This window comes from Gopherus flavomarginatus, chromosome 13 (assembly GCF_025201925.1).
Source record: "Gopherus flavomarginatus isolate rGopFla2 chromosome 13, rGopFla2.mat.asm, whole genome shotgun sequence".
Lineage (NCBI taxonomy): Eukaryota > Metazoa > Chordata > Testudines > Testudinidae > Gopherus > Gopherus flavomarginatus.
This window is the reverse complement of record NC_066629.1, coordinates 12,999,745-13,024,361: the sequence shown is the minus strand read 5'-3', so window position 1 is coordinate 13,024,361 and position 24,617 is coordinate 12,999,745. Positions and strand designations below refer to the sequence as shown.

The window sequence follows — 24,617 nt, the reverse complement described above, 5'->3', positions numbered from 1 at the left end:
AATATTTGAACCTGTTGAGAGATAAGCCAGGGTCCTGCATGCTGGGGGGTCCTCTGCCTTTCTTTCCACATATTAGACTACAGAATCCTGACTAGCTGGAAATTTTTAATATTACATAGGTGCTCAAAACAGCCACCACATCCTTTCCCATTTTTCCTAGGATGCCTGCCAGGGAAAGAGAATAAAGGAGAGGGGCAGGAATAAATTCAATCAGTCCTTCAACCCAGAAATTATTTGCTCTTTCTCTCTCCCTTTCCTTATCTCCTTTTTCTCTTCTTCCGTCTCCAACTCATTCTATGTACCTCCATGCAAATTCCTTCCTTTTTTTTTATTAGTAGAGCCAATAAATTGTTGCAGAAACATTTTTATGGGGCTAACTTTACAATTCCCAGAAGCAGCTTGATGTACAAACATTTCAGTGCATAAGCTGGCCTTCAGGATTTCATAAAACTAGGGTGAGATCTGACTAGTAAGGTAACAGTTTAACAATTTCTCCTTTCCTTGGTATTCAAAATCCTCAGTCTCCTATGTTGCATGGCAGGGGATGATTCTTTTCCAGCAAATTTCACCAGGTATCTAGCTAATTATCCTTTTTTCCTTCTTCCCTGTAGGACACTGACTTGATGGGTCAGCTTTTCCAGTTGGTGTTTCCCATGCTGTTTGAAATCAATCAATTGATTTAGGGTAGTCACGTCTCTTCCAGTACCTTGTGATTGTGATTCTTGCTACAACTAATACAAGGTAATCAGTTCTTTGTAGAGCTTATACACTGAATTTTGGGGAAAATTCAACAAAACTCCCCAAAAGTTATCCAACAGATGGCAACCCACAATCTTCTTAACAGCATCCCCAACCTCCTTCCAAAACTGTCCCAGCTTTTGGCTAAGACAACCACGTGTGAAGAAATTCACCTGTTTTGTTACACTCTTTCCGGGCCATCCCTGTACCACAAATGTATGTCTGACTTTAAGGTGGGGTAGGTGTGACGTTGCACTCTGTATGATTTTATGAAAGTATGCTGATGAGTGTGAATACAATGTAACTAAAATACGCTTCATGCAAAATGTCTCTTGTAAGGTATCATTACAAAGCTTATAATCTACTGAGTGTGGTCATCCTATTTGTATAAATGTATCACTCCTGTATCTGAAACTAGAAATATGAAATATAACTCTGAGGTCCTATTGTACTTATGCAAAGTGCGGGCCATTAATGGTGGTTTCGAATCTTAATGTCTCCCATTAACTGGGACAACTGACTGTAGATGGCTCTGTTTTACTTGTAAGTCTTCCTGTACACACGTGTGCTGGCAAGTCGATAATGAAGTCTTACAGTGACGTGATTATGTCACCTGAACTGGAATCCATCTTTAACCTGGTGCATTTCCATTAAGAAGGTGAGGAGACCCAGAGGGACAAAGGATTCCCGCCTTATGCAAAAGATATATAAGTGGGTGGAACAGAGCAAATTAGGTGGCCATCATGAGAAAATCCCCTAGCTCCCACCTGAACTGAACAAGGGCTGTACCGGGGAAAGGATTGTGCCCAGACTAGGAAGGCATCAGTCTGTGAAAGAAACTTATTGAAACATCTCTGACAGTGAGATTTGATCTGTATTCAGTTTTATTACTGTACTAGGCTTAGACTTGTGTGTTTTATTTTATTTTGCTTGGTAATTCACTTTGTTCTGTCTGTTACTACTTGAAACCACTTAAATCCTACTTTCTGTATTTAATAAAATCACCTTTTCCTTATTAATTAACCCAGAGTATGTAATAATACTGGGGTGGGGGGGCAAATAGCTGTGTATAGCTCTCTATCAGTGTTATAGAGGGCGAACAATTTATACAAGGTATAACAGATTTATTTGGGGTTTGGACCCCATTAGGAGTTGGGCATCTGAGTGTTAAAGACAGGAACACTTCTTAAGTTGCTTTCAGTTAAGTCTGAAGCTTTGGAGCACGTGGTTCAGACCGTGGATCTGTTTTGGAGCAGACGGGCATGTCCGGCTCAACAAGACAGGGTGCTGGAGTCCCGAGCTGGCAGGGACAGCAGGGGCAGAAGTAGTCTTGGCACATCAGTTGGCAGCCCCAAGGGGGTTTCAGTGATCCAGCCCGTCACAGTAGGTACCATTGTTAGAGGATTTTAACATAGTTTTCTTTTATAAGCCTGGATATTGAGGTACAAGGGCCACTTTTCCAAATATTTTGCCAATCCTCATCCTTAATCTCCATACCCAAATCTGTATTCCACCTTTTCATGAGCATATTTTTTCCTCTAAGTAACAGCTTCTATAAGGTAGAATGAAGACCCTTGTGTTTCATAGGCGTGATGAGTAATTTCTCAAAGTCTGTTCATTTTCTGCATAGGTTTGACTGTCTAAGAGGGTGGACTGAAAAATGTCTCGCAGGCAGGTATTGGTACACTAGAACTTTAGTATCTTTTGCAAACTTCAAAAAATCCAGAGTCTAGCTTCCCTGAATAACAGACCAAATCTTATTATACTGATATACTCCAAGGTGTTAAAGTTTCCCAGAGTATTATCAGAAGAAGCTGGAGTTGGAATAGAGTGGGGACTTATGAGGAGAGGCTGAGGGAACTGGGCTTATTTAGTCTGCAGAAGAGAAGAGTGAGGGGGAATTTGATAGCAGCCTTCAACTACCTGAAGGGCGGTTCCAAAGGAAGTATTTCTTCACACAACACAGTCAACCTGTGGAACTCTTTGCCAGAGGATATTGTGAAGGCCAAGACTATAACAGTGTTAAAAAAAAAAAACTAGAGAAGTTCCTGGAGGACAGGTCCATCAATGGCTATTAGCCAGGATGGGCAGGGATGGTGTCCCTAGTCTCTGTTTGCCAGAAGCTAGTAATGGGCAACAGGGGATGGATCACTTGATGATTATCTGTTCTGTTCCTTCCCTCTGAAGCATCTGGCACTGGCCACTGTCGAAAGACAGGATACTGGGCTAGATGGACCTTTGGTCTGACCCAGTCTGGCCGTTCTTATGTTCTTATGGAAATTGTGTTGTGAGGATTTTTCACTTGTTCAGAAATGCTGTCCACTTGGAATATCTGGGCAGTTATGCAAGATGAGAGGGGAGGTAAATTCCAGAAAGGGTGGTGGAGCTTGGGCCAAACCAGCTTGGAGATCCAGAGCAGAGATACCGTCTCCAGCTGTGTGAAGCTTTGTTCAGAGGGAGCTAGAGGACAGGTGCCCAAGACACAGAACAGCATCATGAGTGAGTGTCAGCCCCATAGTGGGTTTAGATTTGCAGATTTGTGGAGTTTAGACAAGGGGCGGACACAATCAGTCATGCTGCTGCCATTTGGGTCCCCAAGGATTCACCATAGCAAAGGTATAGTCCCAAAGGCTGACCTTTCATTGGAAGTCCCCATATGCTAAATTCTGCATATTTGCTCTCTCAGGTTGCATAGATCACACTTGTGTCTGTAAAGTGGTAAATAACCATTGCAAAGTCTTGATCTCCTTACTGTTGAGCAGATGCTAATACTGATAGCAGCTTTGGTGCAAATCATCATAGATCTGTCCCCCAAGCCTACAAATTCATACCAAGAATTAATGAGAACAGGAAGACGACCATCCTGATCTGTGTGCTAGTGGTCCTCTTGGCCATTATCATTATTGAAGCCATTCTGATTGGGGTCCATATGACTCAAAAATTCACGGAAAGAGTGAGAAGAGCAGCAAATGGAAGGCTGATGCCATTTATCTGGTCTGTATGATATGCCCAGCATAGACTGTTTGTTATCATGTCATTCATGAATGCTAATTGTATTTAGACTCTTTGCCCAATGTTCCAGTCAGGCATTATTGAGCAGCAAGGTAAAATCATTGGAGCCATGACTCAATGGTTTTATTTCTACCTCTGCTCCTGACTTGTTCTGTGATCTCTGGGGAGTATCTTGCCCTTCTCGTGCCTCAGTTTCTTCCTCTCTGCAATAGGGATAAGGACACTCTTGTGTTATAAGCATTATATTCATGTTATTTTAATATTATTGGAAGAAGAAAACCCAACTGGTTGAATGGATAGCCTGCTGCTAGTAGATTTCAGCATGAATTATCCATCTCCTTTCTTCTGAGCAGAGAGTGGGATATTTGCCCCTGAGTTTGTAAATTGGCCAGTAAATTGCAGCCACAAGCTTTAGACTATGAATATCTCATCCAGGAGCACTATCCAGGCCAGCAGGCTCAATGGTTGGCTGGTCTCTCATTGTACAACTGTTTGCTTGCAAAGCCCATGCCCCTGAAAACAACAGCCTCAAAGGCTGGTACTGCAGGCAGCCTAGAGTCCACTGAAGTAATTTCACCGTGTGTGATGTGTCTCCTGCAGATTATCCAAACCACCAGCAGCAGAAGCAACAGGGAAGTGATTCAGCAGACTATGGTGGTGAGCATCCAGGAGAACGTGCCTGCCTTTCACACCCAGGGCAACAGAAGCTCAGTGACTGTCGTGTGCGTCTATAAACATGTGACTCCCACAGATGTTCAGGCTGACTTGAAAGAGTAAATGGGATCTCAGAGTGCTGGGTGTCAAATGCCTTGCAGTGGATTGGTACATTGAGGCAGGTCAGGACAATAAACAGAACAAGAGCTTACATAATGTAGTGCTTTGTCTGTAATGGCTAGATCACATATAAAGGTTCATGAGTCTGCTACTGGCTTTGAGCTAATAGACCTGATTCTTTAGCTCAAGCAATAGAGTCTAAAATGTTGAGCTTTTCACAGGGATTTCTCTTCTGAACAAGCGACTTCTGGTTTGGCTTTAGGAAACTCCACTTCTCCCTGAAGATTTCCATCAAGAGCAGATCCAGAATTAAAATACTTCTAGCTGAAGACAGCTGTCCCCATGTCCTTTGCATCCAGCCTCTCATGACCAACTCTGTTCTGCTTGTAACGGCCTGAAATGGAGGCGCACACTGCCATCTGTTACATTTGTTTCATTCATTAACTCACTGCCTATGATGCATCTTACAAAATGTTTTAGGTACATGAACACTAAATGAAAATACATTAGCATAAATCTAAGGCAACTAACAAATCTGTGGCTGACAATAATTGCAAGGGCATGCCAGCCATGGTGCCTGATGCACACAAATCTGTTCTCCTAACTGGCACATGGTATTCTGGATTTGGAGTGACCTATTTTATATTCATTGCTTTGCTCTTGATTTATGCAGCAAATGCCTGAGTGTTCTGTGACTTGTCGCAAAGTTCTTTCCCCATTGGCTTCCAGAGGTTCATTGGCTTTTGGGTTCAGGACAGAAGGAAGTGTTTGGTTGTGAAGATGGATAAGGTTGCCATGCCCAGCCTGGCTGAAATTACCCAGAGAATCGAGAACTTCACCAAGCAGTGAGAGGAGCAGTGTGAAGGGCCCGAGATGTCTCTGCTGAGTGGTGCCTCCAATGCCTTTGGTAACTTTGTCCCTCTTTTTGCTATTACCAATATAAACATCTTGTTTCACAGCAGGTCCCAGGAGACAGCATGAATTATCTGGAACAGGTTCAGAGACGGGCTACGAGGATGATCCGAGGAATGGAAAAACTGCCTTATGAAAGGAGACTCAAAGAGCTTGGCTTGTTTAGCCTGGCCAAAAGAAGGCTGAGGGGGGATATGCTCGCTCTATATAAATATATCAAGGGGGTTAACGTTAGGGAGGGAGAGGAATTATTTAAGTTTAGTACTAATGTAGGCACGAGGACGAATGGGTATAAACTGGATATTAGGAAGTTTAGACTTGAAATTAGACGAAGGTTTCTGACCATTAGGGGAGTGAAGTTCTGGAATAGCCTTCCGAGGGAAGTAGTAGGGGCAAAAGACTTTCCTGGCTTTAAGACAAAGCTTGATAAGTATATGGAGGGGATGTTATGATAGGATCGTTAATTTGGGCAATTGATCTTGAATTACCACTAGACAGGTCTGCTCAATGGTCTGCGGGGAGATGTTGGATGCGATGGGTACTGAGTTGCTGTGGAGAATTCCTTCTTGGGTGCTGGCTGGTGACTCTTGCCCACATGCTCAGGGTTTAGCTGATCGCCATATTTGGGGTCGGGAAGGAATTTTCCTCCAGGGCGGATTGGCAGGTGCCCTGGAGGTTTTTCGCCTTCCCCTGCAGCGTGGGGCACGGGTCGCTTGCTGGTGGTTTCCCTGCAGCTTGAGGTCTTCAAACCATTTTTGAGCATTTCAATAACTCGGTCCTGGGATAGGGGTTGTTATAAAATTGGATGGGTGGGGTTCTGTGGCCTGCCTTGTGCAGGAGGTCAGACTAGATGATCAGATTGGTCCCTTCTGACCTATGAGTCTATGAGACAACAGCTTGTCCTATAGCTACCGCAAGGGGCAACTGGCCGACTGCAGAGCACCGGCAATGACACTGAATATTCTCTGCAGCAACGTTCTCATCTACTGGGCTGAAGTAAGAGCCCTCTGTTTAGAACTTTGCGTGCTCTTAAAGAGGGTTGTGTAGTGCAGGGACAGCATGAGGTACCATGAGTTCAGGAAAGGATGGAGTCACTGCACCCATACCCATCTTGTGATCTCAGGCAATAACTCCCAGCAGCATGGGGAAATTTCAGCAAAAAAGGCTAGCCCCATGGGGGAGAAGAGTCTTCAGGATTGCTCTGCCATCTTCGCCATTGTTTTCTCCTTCTTTCCTCACAGTGACTCTCCCACTCGAGTGGTCGGTACACAGCACATTCTGGAGGTAGGACTCCACAGGGGACACTTGCCCAGAGAATACAGTAACCCTTCCATTCGGGAGAGTGAAAGATAACAAGTGGTGGATAAACATAAACCATTTAGAAAAACTCAATGGTCCATCTACACAGTCGGTGATCATGTGGGTGCCAAAATCTTGCTCATGATGGACAGGCCCTGAACTTCCAATCCAAGTGTGCTAAGGACCTAGCTAGATCAATATGAATGGCGCTTGATCTGCAAGGAGGCCATGTCCCTTTGGGATTTCCCGTGATGGTGAAGATGATTTAGACCAATCCTGGTCTCTTTGGAGTGATCCAAAGAGTCTTACACACAGAAGCTCTGGGGCTTTACCGTTACCATTATTTAATTCCATCACTTACGAACTCTCCAGCTCATTCAGCACAGAGGTGCTGTTCCAAGGATTGCTTGTTACTGTTCCTTTTCCTTTTAACACAGAGCTGCAGTGGCAAGTCGGCTCTCACAAACTATTCACTTCTAAAGGCTGAGCAGTGAAGCCCTGTAAAGAGCTGGGAAAGCTACTGGCTGGTTAAAAGTGAGGTGAGGCTGCAGCTGGAAACACAATGCTTCGGGCTGGGAATGGCGAACACGTCTCATCTGAGAATGGAGTATTTGTTGAGAGAGTTAATTCGTATGAGCATTTTAGCATGAGCTCCGATTTCCATTCATTCTACATGTCAGTTTAATGCAGAATAATTAGATCCAAACCCTGCCCTCACACATGGAGTTCCAGCTGAAATCACTGCTCCGATTCTCCTCTGACGATTATGTAAATCAGCAGTCTCTCCATTGGGGTAAAATGGGTGTGACAGAGGAATCAGGCCCAAGCTCTGCACTTATCTGAGAGCAGAATGCGGCCCCAAGTTCCCAGCTTTTCTTTATTCAAAGGGCCTCCCCAGTGTAAACCAACATCCTGCAGCCCTGTTAGCCCAGCCCCGCAGAAAACAGCTGATCAGCAACAACAAAGGTGAGAGTTCTTCCTACCCTGCTGCTCATACAGCTCCTCACGGTCCCCTCACAGCATCCCTGGACGGCAGGAAGGATTATTACCCTCATTTAGCAAAGTGGGAGCTGAAGCCAGATAAATTGTGACTCACCTGAGCTCACACAGAAAGTGTGCCAGGGCCAGGAACTTAAAGCAGGTCTCCTGAGCGCCAGACCAGCCTTCCCGTATGCCTCACCTGTCACCTGACCTTCATGGCCTGGGGAGGGCCATTCAGTTGCTGGAGCTGTTAACAGACCAGAACAGCAGAGAACAGCACTCCAGCTGTCAAGGCCCTGTGACAAATTCCAGGTCAAATTCTCCTCTCATTGACTTCAAGCCACCCTGGCTGATCCATCCTCACACACTTTTGGCTTCAGTGGTGTCACTGCAAAAGAGAAGGGAATGGCTTTCTGCTGGTGTGTGGAGGGGGGATTCCAAATGGATAAGGGTATATTTTAAACATTATTGACTACTTTATATTCATTGAATGGATATCCCTTTAACAGCCACTTTCGTAATGGAGACAGACACTAAATGGTTTGGGACAGACAGTTGATTCCTAGGAACATGGTCTTCTTTTATCACTCATCCTCCTAAGAGGCCACAATCACTGGGCCAAACCAAACTGTTGTACTCCTTCCTCATTTGTATTCTGTGGTAGCTATCTGAAGGCAACCAAGCTAGGAATGTGCATGTAAAACATGCTAAACCACTGGAGAGTATCTCCTCCACATCTGTATTCACTTGGGAGATGTGCATACTGACCAGTGTATCACAGTTAGAAGCTTTTAACTTAAAAAGTGGACCAAAGGCAGGTAGCAGGCACTATCGAATATCACTGGGGGGGGGTCTTAAGGTTGGCCTTTCCAAAGCAGTGCAGGGGACTAAGCCATACAACTTCTGTTCATTGAAGGGAAGGCATGGAGCTGAAACCCTGATGCTGATTTGAAAAGCTTATCCTCAGTACGTTAAGGACATCTGTACCGGGAGCACCTAGGGGTTGGGACAGCTAAAGCTGCTCACTAACAAACTTTGGAAACCTTGGCCTCTTCGTTCGATTCAGATGCTTGGCTGGCTCTGAATCTACTGTGCTCTGGTGGTATCCAGACTAAACTCATTGGTTGACTGTCTCAGCTTTTTCCAGTGGGCCATTCTGGGATACTCCCAGTTTTGCCCACAATTCACATTGTGGCTGGGGGTAAACAGGAAATGGCCCCCTCCCCTCAAGGTTGGGAGTTTCTCACCCAAGAGTGTTGGCTCCTCTCATCCATAGCAAATACCAGAAAATTACATTTCACCATCCCTCAGCTGATACCAGGGCCGGCTCTAGGTTTTCTGCAGCCCCAAGCAAAAAATTTCCCACCCCAAGCTCCGAGAGCGCAACTGCCCAAGCAAAAAAAAAAAAGAATGGCCGGAATGCCGCCCCTGGAATTGTGCCACCCCAAGCACGTGCTTGCTTGCTGGTGCCTAGAGCCAGTCCTGGCTGATACATTATGGAATTGCGAGTTCAGTATGGACGTTCACTAAAATAGATGATTAATACTGAAATCTGCTCTTACACCCACTCGTGGTGCTAAAACGGAGCAGCTGGGGAGAACAAAGCAGGTGCCAATAGCAAAATTGTTTCTCTTTCATTTTCCAGAACATGTGGAAAGAGCAGTGTGGATGGAGCATCTGTGTGGGGATCTTAATATTTAGTGTTTGCTATAATTTTTAAACCCACTAAAACTCTGTTGCATTTTTGCAACGTTCACTCTGTGCAGCATAGTGTTTCTATGAACCAAAGTTGAAATTCAGTTTGAAACTTCCTATGAAAATTAGCCCTTATAAAAATTCTTGCCTGACTCATCATCAATTTAAAAAATAAAGTCTCCATATTGCTTTGAAATGTCACTTGTTTGTCTAGCATGAGTTGCTGAGTCTAGCTTAGACTGTAAACTCCATGAGGCAGAGATTATGCTATGTGCAGCACTCAGTAAGTAGTAATGATAAAAATCCCGTTATGTTCCCTTCGCACTGATGGAGCTCTAAGGAAAGATAAATGGGGAAAGGCAGTGGAGTGCAGAAGAGAGCAAGTGGGTGCAGCACCAAGAAATCAAACACAGAAAGGAGTTATTGACCTATCATATACACCCTGTCCCCACTAGGACACTGTATCCCAGCCTGGGCTAGTCGAGTGACGATGTGAGGAGGTGGAGTCAGGCGCACGTGTTGCTGCTTCATGTGTATGTAACTTCACTGTGAGCCGGGGGTTTCACTGGGAAGGGAGGTGTTTGGGGGTTTCCCCCTCCCCTGCTACCTAGTGGGCCGGGGCAGCTGAGGGCGTCCTAATAGGAGATACTATAAAATACTTCTCAGCCTATCATTTTGTCCCTAGTCAGCACAAGGCAGAGCCCATAACCATCCTACAAACTTAACAGAGACAGCAGCAAAATGTGTTGGACTGAAGATCACAGGTTCGCTCTAATTGCTCCTCTCTGGGCTCCTTAGTTATGTTCACTGGTCCTGTGAACGTGTGGGACCGGGGCTCGACCCTCTCCAAGGAGCGGAAGGGAGCCACATTCTCTGGCCGGGTCGGCCCCCTGACTCGGGTCCTAGGGCGACAAACACAAAGTCACAAGGCCCAGGTCCCCGGGTTCGGGACAGGGCAACAATACAGAGTCAAAGGGGCTCCGGCCCTCTGCTTCAGGGCTGAGCAACAATGCAGAGTCAAAGGGGCTCCGGCCCTCTGCTTCAAGGCTGAGCAGCAGTACAGTCTAAAGGGGCCCAGCCCCAAGTTCGGGCAGAGCATCAAACGCAGAGTCACAAAGCTCAGGCCCTTCTGGCTCAGGGCTGAGCAAAGCACAGGGTTTAGGAGACTCAAGCCCTCTGGTTCAGGGCTGAGCAGCAGTACAGTCTAAAGGGGCCCAGCCCCAAGTTCGGGCAGAGCACCAAACACAGAGTCACAAAGCTCAGGCCCTTCTGGCTCAGGGCTGAGCAAAGCACAGGGTTTAGGAAACTCAAGCAGAAAGGCCTACTCGGGCCCGCGCGAGGGGGAGTCTGCCACCCTTGGAAGGGTGGCAGGGGGGACGCAGGCCCTCCCACTCCACCGCACGGGGCCCTAGCAGTGGCCTAGACTCGCTGCTGTCAGTGGGGATCCCGGCCGCAACACACTGACATAGGCTCGGATATGGTTGCAGCCTAATAGGAGTCGGCTGGCCCCGGGCTACTCCCGACCTCCTCCTCAGGGCCTACCTGGTCCGTGGGGCCGGCCCCCGGGCAGTCCAGCAGCAGGGGCTCCTCGCGGCCAGGGCTGGGTGGCAGGTCCGGCAGTTCCTCAGGGAAGTCCGGCCCGGCTGGCTCCGGCAGTTCCTCTGGGTAACAGCAGGGACGGGGAGGCCCCAGCGGCTCCTCTGGGTAGTAGGCCCAGGGAAGCTCTGGCAGTTCCCCCGGGTAAGAGGCACGGGGAAGCTCCGGCAGCTCCTCCAGGTAGCGGGCGCGGGGAAGCTCTGGCCAGTCGCGGCGGGTGTCCTGGGTCCTAGAGGGTTCCTAGTCTTGAGCTCTCTGCGGCACATCTGCTCCCTGCGGCGGCTGGGGCCCAACTGAGCTCTGACAGCCGGCTTTTGTACTTCTGGGTCGGGTCACCTGATCCTTTGAGGGGCGGGCTCACCGCACCTTAGCCCCGCCTACTCAGGCTGCTGGCTGGGCGCTCCCGCCCCTGGGCCAGAGGGGAGCCACACCGACTCGCTACAAGTCCCTTTTCTTCGAGGGCCTGGGCTTTCGGCTCCTCTTCTCCTGGCTGGGTTGGGCCCTCGTTTCCTGGGACTATTAGCGATAACAGTAAGAACATATCTCAGATTTCTATAGCCCCAGTACCCTTAATGATCCCAAAGCGCTTTATAGACTATACATAGTAAACGCAAAACTCCCTTCCTCCACAACTAAAATTCAGCCTTGTCTGGGGTGGAATGTGGCAGATGATAAAACCACAAAGGAGCTGCATGACAACTTAGGACCAGAAGTGTAAAAGGATCCCTATGCACAATTGAAAACACAGAGGGAGTGGAGGAGGGTCTGCATGGAGTTACCCATGCTGGAATCTGGACAGGAAGGCGTGGCTGGCAGTACAACTCTGAGAAGCCCTATCGTACCTGTAATGGTGATAGTTGTCCTGGGTCTTGGTTCTGCATTTTATTTGGAAAATGGCATCTTCATCAGCACATCACCCCGCCCCTCCCTGCCGTTAACTCAGAAGGCCACCTGCTGTGTCACCAGCACCACTTCCTACAGCACTAGGGCTTTTCCTGGAGGTCTCCCATCCAAGTACAGCCCCAGATGTCTCATAGCCTGTGATCACATGTCATTACAAACCAATATGGCTGCTGGGCTCTCCTCCTGAGAGACTCCTTTTCCCAGTGCTGCTGGGTTCTTCTCATCTCTCGGCACTGCTAGAGTCTCCTAGCTAGCACTGTTAATTGTCTCACATTTCTACAGCATCCGCACACACACAACTTTGTGAGGGTGCAATACATCATCATCTCATAGAAACTTGCTGAAGATGATAAATTAATTTGAGGACACAGGACACAAGAAGCCCAGGGTCAAACAGGCCAGCCAACAGAGATCTTGGTAAAAGTGGGGGACTGGTGCTGCCAAATAATAAACATTATTATTGGGCAAGCCAAATGGGAAATTTGCTGTGTTCGATACCTCCAAGCTCTAATCAACACAGGATAGCGATAAAACAGACACATTGTCCTATAATCAAACTCCATAGGATTTTTTGCATAAAGAAACTCTCTAAGGCAAAAATAATATCTAGCCACTTTTTTATGAGGGCAACAATAGAGGTGTGGGATCACACTTACAAAAACTTAGCCCCTCCATATCACATCTAACGCCCACAGCAGTTATCACAGAATGCAACTCTAATAAAACTTTGGGAAACGTTAAAGCCTGGGAGCATATTGGTATTATAAGATTGGGCCAGTAATTCAGAGAAGCTATATTTAGATTCTTTGAGGAGACTGAACAGCTTGCAAAAGATGCTAAAGTTCTGTTGCACCAATAAATGCAACTGAGACATTTTTCAATCCATCCTCTTAGAAACCAAACCGAAGCATAATTTTTCAAAGACTGTTAATTTTACTTGTCACACCTATAAAACACAAGGGTCTATGTTCCACCTTGTATAAAGATATTTTAAGCTGTTTCTTGGAGAAAAAACACATGTTCATAAAAAGGTGGAATGCAGACTTGGATATGGAGATCAAGAACGAGGATTGGCACAGTATTTGGAACAGCGGTTCCTGTACCTCAATATGCACACTCAGAAAAGAAAACTATGTTAAAATCCTCTACCAATGGTACTTAACCCACCTTAAACTTAAATGCATCTCTGGTATGGAGATGGGCAAATGCCTGAAAGACTTTAAAGAAACAGGCAGATTTCTCCACACATGGTGGACCTGTTTAAAAATTAGGAAATTTTGGAAAGCATTGGAGACTCCATTGAGGAAACAATGGGTTACCAATTATCAGATAACCTGGCAGGGTATTTCCTCCCGAGTTCTGCACTGTATAAGACCTACAAAGAACCAATTACCTGTATGTGATTTTCAGCAAGAATCACAATTGCAAGGTGGTGGAAGAGATGTGACTTCCTCTATATCTAGTGACTGGCTCCAGAAAGTGTGGGTAACATCAGAAAAGCTAACCAATCAAGTCAGAGTTCTATGGGCAAGAGGGAAAAAGGATATTTATCTAGAAACCTGGTGGAATTTCCTGGAGTTTGGTGGGAAAGAATCATCCTTTGCCACGGAACCTCAGAGATTTGAGGACTTTCTGTGAATACTGGAGAGGGAAATCGTTAAACTGCTGCTGTACTAGTTGGACACCTCCTTAGTGTATGGTCTTCTGAAGGCCAGCTTATGCATTGGAATGCACGTGCATCATGCCTGTTCTTGGTGAAATTGTAAAGTTAGTGCTACAAAAATGTTTGTGGAGCAATTTATTGGATCTGCTAATAAATAAATAAAAAAGTACAGAATTTGCATGAAGGTGCGTAGAATGAATTGGAGGTGGAAGAGAATAAGGAAAGGGAAGAGGGAAAGAGCAAATAATATCTGGGTTGGAGAAGTGACTGAATTTATTTCTTCTCCTCTTCTTTATTCTCTTTTCCTGGCAGGCATCCTAGAGCTCTACACTGAAGACAAAATGATGTGGTGGCTGTTTTGAGCACTTACATGATATTAATATTTCCGGCTAGTCTGGATTCTGTAGTTAAATAACTGGAGGGAAAGGAAGAGTATCCCTCACCGTGCAGGGTCCTTGCTCATCTGCAGAACTGTCTCGGCACACAGGTTCAAATGTTAGTAACTAAGTGTGGCCCAGCGTCAGTTGATGGGCCCCACTTTTCCTTCAGCAGGAGGCTGATGGCAGCTAAACCCTCCCCCCAAACTGTCATCTGTTATTTAAACGGAGCTTGGTGAGCGTGGGGGTATGGGCATATGGAGCGGGAGAATGAGATCAGTGGCCCTCCCAAAACTCCTCTGATCAGCAATGAGCCTGCTACCTTCCTGAAGCATTGGTTCAATCCTCCCTATGAGAAAAGAGTGCCACCTACCGAGCTCTCAATACACCTGCCTGCAGCATCTTGGGTGTCTTTGCAGGTCTCCCATTCAGGAACAAAACTACTTCACTTGTGAGAGCAGAGAGGAAGTAATTACTCAACTGGAATTTAATTGGGACCCTGGAACGAGGAGCCCCAAAATGCTGGGGCTTGGTGTTGGGAAAGATGGTGCCTTCGGCAGCAGAGCACTCCTTTGATAATTGCCCTGTACTGTTCACTCCTTCTGAAGCACCTGGCATTGGCCACTGATACTGAAGATACTGAGCTAGACCAACCATTGATCTGACTCACTAGGGCCGTTCTTAAGTCCTTCTTCCTGCCTCCCTAATGGCTGGGCACCAGCTGGGGGAACAAGGAGAGGGGAGGTCAGCCTGCACAGCAGGTGGGGGAAGCTACTGCAGAGGAATCCCTGCAGCCATGGGGGATGTGTGAAGGCCATGAAGAGCAGCGTAGGCCTGCCTATGCGTGAGGGACACTTGGCAGACCTGGCAAAGGGGCCCCAGGAGCAGTTAAATGGGGAAATGCTGACAGTGGGTCTCTGGAACATTTCCAGTCAGTGAGATTTGCTCAGCAGGGGAATCCATAGGGAGATTCCCAGAGGGAAGGGGTGGGAGTCCTAACACTGGGTTGGCACATTTACAGCTGGACTGTAGGGGCCAGTCCTGCCCTGGGCCCCCAGGTCTGACTGGGTTGGCATTTTCCTTCCCTAACCTCTGTAATCCCATGACTTGAAAGGTGAGTGCTCTTGGCTTTCCCAGCAGAGCAGCCTGACACCTGGATATGTTTGTAGGGTCCATGTATCATCCCCATGGCTCTGTGTCCACTCGAAGGGACCCAGGACTCCGCTCTGTGTTTTTCTGTCAGAAAAGATAAACCCAGAGCTGATTGGTGCCTCCATTTCTGGAATTGCCACAATAGCATCCCCAAGCACTGACAGAAAGTGGGAAGGAGCCCCCTAGGATCTGTCACATCCCCACATTAGCTCAAGGCTGCCTGCATTTCAGGGGGCTTCCCGTGGCTAATTATGGAAACAAGCCAAGCCCCTGAGGTTGCCCAGGGCTCCTGGAGGAAGGGGCTTTGTGCACCTTCCAACTTCTCCTCTTTGCTCCTTGGCCAGGGAGGAGAGGAGCTCTGGCTGCTCCTTTCTTTGCCTCCTTCCCTCATTTGGGAATGAGGCATTCCAGACCTGGGGCTTCTCCTCAGTTGTCTCTCTGTGCTGTCACCCTTTCCTGGCACAGGGAAGAAGGAGGGGAGATAGATCATTCACCCTGCAACCCTCCTATTCTCTTCCCCCAGTCACTGGGGGAGCTGCTGCACCTGACATCCCTGCAGTTGGCCAGCTGAGTGTTCCACCCCAGCTCCACACTGGCAAGCCAGGTGATGAGGACAGATGAGCAACACTAGGGAGAGCGCTCCCAGCCAGCTGGAGGCCAGCTTCCTGTGTGCTGAAACAGGGAGGCAGGACATTTGCAGAGACTTGCCTTTCCAAGAACAGGTTTAAACAACCAGGGGCAGACCTGGATCAATTGAGATAATTGACAGCTAAATCATGACAACCAAGAAGCAGTACACTACTGCTGATTTATGGCAATATGCAGGTACTTCACTCAAGTGCTGTGAGGCCAAATTCAGCAGCATGTTTTGATCCTCAGGTGGAGGCCTCTGAGCTATGCAAAGTATTATTACTGTTATATTTATTTAGGAATGTCTACATTCTGTTTCTTTTTCACATTGGATACCCTCTCCCAATCTCACCTTTATTCTATTATGGTTTTTAAGTAACAAAAATATATGTTGCAAGGAAATACATTTCTTTGTTTGTATTAATAACACCTCAGATGATCAGAAGTGAAAGAATTTTAAAACCCCAAAGTGCTGGTCCCTATTTGTGCTGTTTGTTTACTTTCTGCATGACTTCCAGTTTGCAAAATGGAAACCAACCGATTAGGGTGACCAGATGTCCCATTTTTAAAGGGACAGTCCCGTTTTTGGGGACTTTTTCTTATATAGGTGCCTATTACCCCTCACCCCATCCCATTTTTTCACAGTTGCTGTCTGGTCACCCTACACTGAATCAGCTTCCCTTTTTTCACTTATGGTCAACGTCACTTTCAGGTGCTGACAGCTGAATGTGAGCTGCAAATACTAAAGAGGAAGGGTCATTTGTTTAAAACCAGCTGTTTCCTTTGGAACTGAAAAAAAATTGTGCAAACATAGCTACTGGTCTTAGCTTTTATAAAAGTTTGCTTTTACAGTGTTTAAATGTTGGGCACAAATTTAAGTTGCCTTTGCCCTTTAAGTGTGTCGCAACACAGAGGGTGGTATGAGGACATTTGGGCTTTCAAAATAACATCAGTTATTATTAATTAGACATTAAACTCCATTTCCCAGAAACACAGAGGATGTTGCGAAAGAGCCTGTCATCTAGCTCATCGAGAACGACATTTCCCAGACAGCTCTGCGTATCCATCTGGCTCTACAGCCGACTCATATTATTTCTGTTTTACATTGCAGGAGAGGTTAGGAACTACACTTCCCAGTGTGCTCCTAAGAGACATGCTCTGTGCAGAGATGTCCAGGGCCTGGGACGGGGAGCTGCTTTGTTCTGGACCTGTGCAAGGAATTAATCCCAGCACTTAACACACTGACAGACGTGGAGACCCCAGTGAGGGCCAGCTGAGGAGCCCCAGGAGGTAAGTCACAGCCTGCAGAGAGGGAGGCAGAGTGGGAAATGTCTAGTTCTGAGGGCTGGAAACACTGGGACTCTGATGGGGACAGGTTGTGTATAAGGCAGAGCAAGGGCACATGCCTGTGTGTTGAAAATATGGTAGGGGACTTTTCCCCCTGCATGCAGGTGGGTGCTGGGTGAAACATGAGCAGGGATCCTAGTTTCCCATGATTAACACCCCCCCTCCAAATTCTCTGATTAAAAAACATATAAAAATCTACATTTTCCCACGATTAAAATGAAATGCTGAACTTTAGTTTCCCTAGCCACAATACAGTGGAACTCCATTTATCCGATCTAATTAGGATGGGGGCCGGATTGGATAATCAAAAATTTGTATAATCCGGAGAGCTTCAGCTCTGGGCAGCGGGTCTTGGGTTTTCAGCCCTGGTTTGGTCAATATGGAGAGCTGGATAACGGAGGCTCAGATAAACTGAGTTCTGCTGTATACATTTTTATTTTTTCACAAAATGTAAAAACTAAAAATTCTCTGTAAAGATGCAAATTGCACTTTTTTCTGTGGCAAACGGATTTCTAGGAACCCTGAACATGAGTCACAATTCGGGTCTCTGTGTGCCAGGTTGGACAAAGCAGTGCTCTCTCTCTGGGAGTGTGTGTCAAGAAGGATGTTAATACCTTTCTCCCTGCACAGGCAGGAGTTGTGCCCTACCATGTCTAATAATCTGTTGGCCAGTGTCTGTCAGATGATATGATCTTTAAGGTCTTTTCTTCCTACATAGTACTAATAAAAGCATACAACAGATAGGGACCCTAATTTAGATATTAACTATATGTCTGGTTGACAAGCCATTCATTCAATCTAGTTTACTGAACTCTTAATAGCTACAATCCTGCCAAAGCATTCCTGTGCCTTCACACTTACTGCTCAGCTGATAAAACTGAATTATTTGTAAATCTGTAAGTGTTCAATCAGGGGAAAAAAAAAAACTGTGATTAGGGACATATGTGAGGGGGATGGAGCTTTTTAGTTCATTTTATACCATGCTCATCACCATGGTATCTAACCATCTCTGCAATCTCTGAATGCTATAAGGAAACCTGTTTGTAGGATGAGACATATATATTCTAATTGCTGGAAGTTTGGGGTGGTTGTTAGTTGTAAGGCAGTCACCCAAGTCGTGAATGGGCTTTTGAATGAGAAAGTGACAGAAAACTGAAGTCATTGAATTTTGCTCACCCAAATTCTGAGATCAACTTTGAACTTGACCTTGGTCTTGTGCTTGGACTGAAGGGACCTGAGGTCAAACTTGAAGAAACAAAAAAACCATGTATTGCTGCCTTAATTTTCTCTCTAAAGGTGTAAAACCGGTAACCATATTTTCAAGGGAAGATAACCAGCCCAGACTTCATAATAGTTTGAAAGTGGGCTGGATGCAGAAGGGACTGTTGAAAGTGCTACTTACAAATCATCCTAAGTTGTGTATTGGCGCTTCAGTTTCTTGGCTACATGTCTCCTGAAGTGGGAAGTAAAAATCAAAATGACTTCTAATGAATTTTGGTAATTTGGTGCTCATTTGGCCCCAATCCTGGATTTGCCTCCATGCGGTTGGGCTATTGTCTCTGTGCAGAAACCAGTACAATTCAGTGGGTCTCTGTGGAGGCTTAGGGGCCTGACTCTGCAGATCCAATTGCAAGGTCAGGGCCTTGCAGGCCTCTGATACATATTTGATGTATAGAAGATTAAGAGATCTGATGGAAGGTCTCTAGCAGAAATCAGCTGGTTTCATTCTGCAGGCTGTAGTTTGATATTGGCAGCCCAGTGACTGGGGGGTATTTTCTTTTGAATGATGGTTAAGTATTATTATTTTTTGCTTGTTGCTTTAATAGGGACAAGTGACCAGAATGGTGGTTGTGGGAAAGGTTCATTAGATAAGATATTTGAACTGTTATGAATGTGCCAGAAGAATTAAAAAATGTATCTGTCTTTTTAAGGAACATGCCCACACAACAGGAAAAGACTTAGGAACAGGCTAAGCATGAATAGCTCCAAGGGTGATAGTAGATTAGCACCAGGGCTGGCGTGGTTATTCTCCAGTAGGCTGGTCCAAGTCTGCCTTCTCCTTCAGTGCACTTCCTGCCACACTTCTGGAGAGTTTCTGTTGCAGTTCACTTGGCAACAGTTACTAGGATTCTCAGAACGTGGCCCAGAATCCTTTATAACACCACTATAACTAGTGTGAAGGATCTGAGCTCCCTGTCTGGGGCTGGAGGAGCCTGCTGCCAATGGCTGAGCACAAAAAGGGGCCACATGGATGAATACGTAGATGGAGGAAGGTTGCTGTATTGGAGTGGGTGGGTTTGTTTGCAATAAGAATATTTTTTGTTTTGTTTTTGGTGTGCGGAGGCCACTAATCCTGTCTTCACCTCCTGAATCAATGCTTGTAGGGTCAGCTCAGTCCTGCCCTACCTCAAATACCAAGGGTTAGCATATCTCCTATTATGAAGATGAGGCGATCTGTCCTAGGGAATAACTCTGAAGCCTAATCTACACTTAAAAATTAGATCAAGCTAACTGCATTGCTCAGGGCTATGAAAATTTTTGCTCCCGGTGAAATGTAGTTAGGTCAACCTAACCCCCATTGTAGACAGAATAATTCTTCTGTCAACCTAGCTGTTGCCTCCCAGAGAGGCAGCTAAACTACAGCAATAGAAAACCCCTGTCTATTTATACAGGAAGCATTAATACTATGGCACTACAGTGGCACAGCTGCATCACCATAGCTGTGCTGCTGTCACTGCTGTAGTGTGGACATACCCTGAGATAATTGAGAAACATAGAACTGTGTTAACTGAGTAATGCACTTGTTTAACTAGTTGCCATTCTAAGCTCTGGAGAAGGGAAGGGTGTGGGATGATGTCCCCTCACACAGTTACTCCACATTCATTGGCTTCAGAATGCTCTGACTAGTCCAGAGGATTGGCTTGTTATAATGAGATAATTGCAGGATACTTCCTGTTTACAAGGTAATAACTACATCCTGGGCAGACATCCTGAGATGTTTATTACCCAGGGCACAGTTATTATTCAGTTAAGAGGAAGAACCATCTGTTGCACTGAGAGATGCGCATTTGTGTCATTACCCTGTTCATCCCTCTGCTCCTCCTTACTCTTCACAGAGACTTAGCCCCATCCTCAATAAGTGAGTGATTTGTAATGTAACGATCTTCTTCATAAAGCTGTCACAACCCTCCCCCACACTAATTAATATTATGATGCATTAATAGCTGGAAGGAGCCGTCATAGGAGGAGGCGGTACATAGGGCATGGTCTCTTTGCCTATAGGAGCAGAAACACAGGCCTCATTTTCACTGAGACACATACTGCCACTTTGTGGGAAACAGGTACAAATTACAGACAGTTCTGCTTGTGTCATTTACTGACTTTTCCTTCCTTGTCTTTTATCCTTAGCTCACCAGTGTAGCTAGTCCAAGTTCACCCTAGTTTGGGATTAGAGAATTGACTCCAACAAGCTACATAGAGGTAAAAAACTACCTGTGCCTTGTCTCCACTAAGATTTTACATTGCAATAGCTATCTTAATGTCAAAACAAGCCTATTTTTTGCAGTAAAGACCTGGGCATAATCCTCTCTATAAAACCACAGGCTGGGGAAAGGAGTCTGATGTTCCAGGGGGTTTCACGTCTTCAGGGGGCGAATAAGTGGCAGGGTCAGATGTAAAAGATCCTAGGCCTGGTTCTCCTGTGAGTTGCACCATCATAAATCAGGAGCAGCTGCCCTGAAGTCAGCAAAAGTTTTCTGGTGCAAACCTGGGCCCATCTCCACGACTACAATTACGAATCATAGGAAGTGTAATACAGACAAAAAGAAAACCCACCTGTGAGATGGGCCTAGGTTCTCCCCCTTGTACAGAAGCGGAAATGGGTCCGGAGACGCGTGAGGTCATGGTAGGAACAGAACCCAGGAGTTCTGTGATGGGGCGGGGCCCTGGGCCAGGCTCAGCTGTTGTGTGAGTGGCCCCAGCACTAGGCTGCAGGGGGGCCTGGTCCCCAGAAATATGCCCAGGCCCTGGAGCGCCCAGCCCCACACTCTGCCCTCCCCCGCCCCAAGGTGGCTTAAGCGGAAGGCGTTGAAGGCTGTGCCTCTCCCCACGCCACGATGGGGACGGGCTGCGCATGCGCGGCCTCAGGCCGGCGCCGCACAGCCGGCTCCCCTGGCGGTCGCCGTGAGTGCTGCAAGGCTGAGGAGGCTGCTGGCGCATGCGCAGTATGCCGCGGCCGGCCGGCGCGCTGGGCTGGGGAGTCAGGCCTGGGAGCGAGACGGAGCCTCGCCCGCCGCGGCGCCCCGGAAGCGTCTCCCCGGCGCCGGCTGCTCCGGGTGAGCCCCGCTCCCTGCCCCCCCTGCCCGGCTCCCCTGCCCTCCGGGCACCGCTCCCTGCCCCCCCTGCCCGGCTCCCCCTGCCCTCCGGGCACCGCTCCCTGCACCGCTCCCTGCCCCCCCTGCCCCGGACACCGCATTGTACCCTGTCCTGCCCTCCGCCGGCTGCTCCGGGTGAGCCCCGCTCCCTGCCCCCTCTGCCCGGCTCCCCTGCTCTCCGGACACCGCTCCCTGCCCCCCCCTGCCCGGCTCCCCCTGCCCTCCGGGCACCGCTCCCTGCCCCCCCCGCCCCGCTCCCCCTGCTCTCCGGGCACCGCTCCCTGCCCCCCCTGCCCTCCGGGCACCGCTCCCTGCCCCCCCTGCCCCGCTCCCCCTGCCCTCCGGGCACCGCTCCCTGCCCCCCCCCGCCCCGCTCCCCCTGCTCTCCGGGCACCGCTCCCTGCCCCCCCTGCCCTCCGGGCACCGCTCCCTGCCCCCCCTGCCCCGCTCTCCCTGCCCCCCCTGCCCCGGACACCGCATTGTACCCTGTCCTGCCCTCCGCCGGCTGCTCCGGGTGAGCCCCGCTCCCTGCCCCCTCTGCCCGGCTCCCCTGCTCTCCGGGCACCGCTCCCTGCCCCCCCCGCCCCGCTCCCCCTGCCCTCCGGGCACCGCTCCCTGCCCCCCCTGCCCTCCGGGCACCGCTCCCTGCCCCCCCCGCCCCGCTCCCCCTGCCCTCCGGGCACCGCTCCCTGCCCCCCCTGCCCTCCGGGCACCGCTCCCTGCCCCCCCTGCCCTCCGGGCACCGCTCCCTGCCCCCCCTGCCCCGCTCCCCCTGCCCTCCGGGCACCGCTCCCTGCCCCCCCTGCCCCGCTCCCCCTGCCCTCCGGGCACCGCTCCCTGCCCCCCCTGCCTGGCTCCCCCTGCCCTCCGGGCACCGCTCCCTGCCCCCCCTGCCTGGCTCCCCCTGCCCTCCGGGCACCGCTCCCTGCCCCCCCTGCCTGGCTCCCCCTGCCCTCCGGGCACCGCTCCCTGCCCCCCCTGCCTGGCTCCCCCTGCCCTCCGGGCACCGCTCCCTGCCCCCCCTGCCCCGGACACCGCATTGTACCCTGTCCTGCCCTCCGCCGGCTGCTCCGGGTGAGCCCCGCTCCCTGCCCCCCCTGCCCGGCTCCCCTGCTCTCCGGGCACCGCTCCCTGCCCCCCCTGCCCCGGACACCGCATTGTACCCTGTCCTGCCCTCCGCCGGCTGCTCCGGGTGAGCCCCGCTCCCTGCCCCCCCTGCCCGGCTCCCCTGCCCTCCGGGCACCGCTCCCTGCATCGCTCCCTGCCCCCCCTGCCCCGGACACCGCGCTGTACCCTGTCCTGCCCTCCGCCGGCTGCTCCGGGTGAGCCCCGTTCCCTGCCCCGCTCCCCCTGCTCTCCGGGCCCCGCTCCCCCTGCTCTCCGGGCCCCGCTCCCTGCCCCCCCCGCCCCGCTCCCTGCCCCGCTCCCCCTGCCCTCCGGGCACCGCTCCCTGCCCCCCCTGCCCCGGACACCGCATTGTACCCTGTCCTGCCCTCCGCCGGCTGCTCCGGGTGAGCCCCGTTCCCTGCCCCCTCTGCCCGGCTCCCCTGCTCTCCGGGCCCCGCTCCCCCTGCTCTCCGGGCCCCGCTCCCTGCCCCCCCCGCCCCGCTCCCTGCCCCGCTCCCCCTGCTCTCCGGGCACCACTCCCTGCACCCCGTCCTGCCCGTCCTGCCCCCCCTGCCCCGCTCCCCCTGCTCTCCGGGCACCGCTCCCTGCCCCCCCCGCCCCGCTCCCCCTGCTCTCCGGGCACCGCTCCCTGCCCGCCGCCTGCCCCGGACACCGCATTGTACCCTGTCCTGCCCTCCGCCGGCTGCTCCGGGTGAGCCCCGCTCCCCCTGCTCTCCGGGCACCGCTCCCTGCCCCGCTCCCCCTGCTCTCCGGGCACCGCTCCCTGCCCCGCTCCCCCTGCTCTCCGGGCACCGCTCCCTGCCCCGCTCCCCCTGCTCTCCGGGCACCGCTCCCTGCCCGCCGCCTGCCCCGGACACCGCATTGTACCCTGTCCTGCCCTCCGCCGGCTGCTCCGGGTGAGCCCCGCTCCCTGCCCCGCTCCCCCTGCTCTCCGGGCACCGCTCCCTGCCCCGCTCCCCCTGCTCTCCGGGCACCGCTCCCTGCCCCGCTCCCCCTGCTCTCCGGGCACCGCTCCCTGCCCGCCGCCTGCCCCCCCCGCCCCGCTCCCTGCCCGCCGCCTGCCCCGGACACCGCGCTGTACCCTGTCCTGCCCTCCGCCGGCTGCTGCGGGTGAGCCCCGCTCCCTGCCCCCCCTGCCCCGCTCCCCCTGCTCTCCAGGCACCGCTCCCTGCACCCCGTCCTGCCCGTCCTGTCCCCCATGTCCCGCTGCCTGCACCCCGTCCTGTCCCTCATGTCCCGCTGCCTGCACCCCGTCCTGTCCCTCATGTCCCGCTGCCTGCACCCCGTCCTGCCCCTCATGCCCTGCTCCCTGCCCCGGGCTCCCTGCCCCCCGGGCACCGTTCCCTACCCGCCGCCTGCCCCGGACACCGCGCTGTACCCTGTCCTGCCCTCCACTGGGTGCTCCATCCCAGACACCCCGTCCCGCCGCCTGCTCCTGCCCCCCGGGCACCGCTCTCTGCCCCATCCTGCCCTCCGCTGGGTTCTCCATCCCAGACACCCCGGGCAGCCTTTCCTGCTCCCTGCCCCAGGCTCCCTGTCCCCCGGGCACTGCTCCCTGCACCCCGTCCCGCCGCCCACTCCCTGCCCCCCATGCCCTGCTCCCTGCCCCGTGCCGCTCTCCGCTTGGTGCTCTATCCCAGACAGCGCCGGGCACCTTGTCCCGCCGCCTGCTCCCTGCCCCCCGGGCACCTCATCCCGCCCCTTGCTCCCTGCCCCCCAGGCACTGCGCTCTGCCCCCCGTTCAGCTGCCCGCTCCCTGTCCCAGGCACCCGTCCTGCTCCCTGCCCCCTCGGGCACTGTGTTCTGCCCCCCCATCCCGCCCCCTGCTCCCTGCCCGCCCCCAGCACTGCTCCCTGCCCCGTCCTGCCCTCCACTGGGTGCTCTATCCCAAACACCCCCGGACACCCCATCCCGCCACTTGCTCCCTGCCCCGGGCACCCTGCCTTGTTCCTTGCCCCCCTGTGCACCACTCCCTGCCCCGTCCTGCCCTCTGCTGGGTGCTCCATCTCAGACACCGCTGGGCACCCTGTCCCACCA

General features: G+C 50.8%; 2 protein-coding genes across 8 annotated transcripts in view; one reads left to right on the top strand and one right to left on the bottom strand.

Annotated features, from left to right (window-relative positions):
* Window positions 1–20,990, bottom strand: part of LOC127033669 (pulmonary surfactant-associated protein C-like) — a 31,964-nt gene extending 10,974 nt beyond the window's left edge. Inside the window, exons 1-3 of one of the 4 annotated variants that reach the window (XM_050921760.1) lie at window positions 20,914–20,990; window positions 18,482–18,532; window positions 18,256–18,324 (exon numbers count right to left, since the gene is read on the bottom strand). The gene's annotated coding sequence lies outside the window, so the exon portion shown is untranslated. Of the gene's footprint in view, window positions 1–18,255; window positions 18,428–18,481; window positions 18,533–20,913 lie in introns of those variants that run through there. The other 3 variants (XM_050921761.1, XM_050921759.1, XM_050921762.1) reach the window with 3 other exon arrangements.
* The window catches only part of EI24 (EI24 autophagy associated transmembrane protein), a 43,366-nt gene continuing 35,587 nt past the window's right edge, over window positions 16,839–24,617 (top strand). For 3 of the 4 annotated variants that reach the window (XR_007769158.1, XM_050921727.1, XM_050921730.1), the window contains exon 1: window positions 16,839–17,022. The gene's annotated coding sequence lies outside the window, so the exon portion shown is untranslated. Of the gene's footprint in view, window positions 17,023–20,303; window positions 20,421–24,617 lie in introns of all 4 variants that reach the window. The other variant, XM_050921728.1, reaches the window with a different exon arrangement.